General features: G+C 46.3%; 1 non-coding gene across 1 annotated transcript; it reads right to left on the minus strand.

The window, feature by feature from the left end:
- Window positions 1–292: 292 nt before the first annotated feature.
- Window positions 293–367, minus strand: Trnas-cga (transfer RNA serine (anticodon CGA)). Its single transcript has one exon. It is a non-coding gene; the product is annotated as a tRNA-Ser (tRNA).
- Between the last annotated feature and the right edge of the window lie 820 nt (window positions 368–1,187).

Genomic DNA, 1,187 nt, shown 5'->3' on the forward strand with positions numbered 1-1,187 from the left:
TACTATGCCTCACACTGCAGTTTGTTGACAAACCTTGTGGAGAAAATCTCTTGAAAAAGTAAAAGTTCCAGTCTACTGAGTATTGTGAACATCCTGAGGCTAAATTTAAAAATGATGAAGTCCCATACTCCTTGACAGAGTGTAGGGGATGATGCGGGAGACCCACACCGCCGTATTAGGCAAAGTCCTAGGAAGTGGTTTGCCATTGCCTTCCCCCGACCGTAAAGGGGATTAATGATGATGATGAAAAGGGCACAACACCCAGTCAAACTTCTTGGCAGATTAAAACTGTTTGCTGGACCGAGACTCGAACTCGGGACCTTTGCCTTTCGCGGGCAAGTGCTCTACCAACTAAGCTACCCAAGCACGACTCACGCCCCGTCCTCACAGCTTTACTTCTGCCAGTTCTTCGTCTCCTATCTTCCAAACATAACAGAAGCTCTCCCGCGAACCAGTTTCATATCAGCGCACACTCCGCTACTGAGTGAAAATCTCATTCTGGAAACATCCCCCAGGCTGTGGCTAAGCCATGTCTCCGCAACATCCTTTCTTCAGGAGTGCTAGTTCTGCATGGTTCGCAGGAGAGGTTCTGCTAAGTTTGGAAGGTAGGAGACGAGGTACTGGCAGAAGTAAAGCTATGAGTACCGGGCGTGAGTCGGTAGCTCAGTTGGTAGAGCACTTGCCCGCGAAAGGCAAAGGTCCCGTGTTCGAGTCTCGGTCGGGCACACAGCTTTAATCTCCCAGGAAGTTTCATATCAGCGCACACTCCGCTGCAGAGTGAAAATCTCATTCTATTGTAATTTTATTTAAGTAAGTCCTTCAGCCGTTACTCTAAATCCTGGTGTTTTAAGAGCAATCATTTAAACTTATTCTGGAAAAGTTACTTGGGTCCTCAGCCTTTGTTGTTTTAAGGAGAAAACTGATCACTGGTTTGAGGAATAAAGTTGTGTGTGTTCTTGTATAACTAGCAGTAACTGATCTTGGCCCCTTTCCGCAACCTGATCCACTCAGTCCTGCGAAACCAGATTTCAATCTTGTCCTATTGCAAACCAGAACAAGCATCTCGGAGGCTTTTCTCTGTCTCTCAACAGATGTGGACGCGTCACACATCGGAATTGAAACCAACGTAGAACGGAAGTTCTGAGTTTCCGGAAATGGGTTCCCATTCAAAATATTATGCATTAGGA

The sequence above is a fragment of the Schistocerca gregaria genome, chromosome 10 (genome assembly GCF_023897955.1).
Source record: "Schistocerca gregaria isolate iqSchGreg1 chromosome 10, iqSchGreg1.2, whole genome shotgun sequence".
In the NCBI taxonomy this organism is placed as follows: Eukaryota; Metazoa; Arthropoda; class Insecta; order Orthoptera; family Acrididae; genus Schistocerca; species Schistocerca gregaria.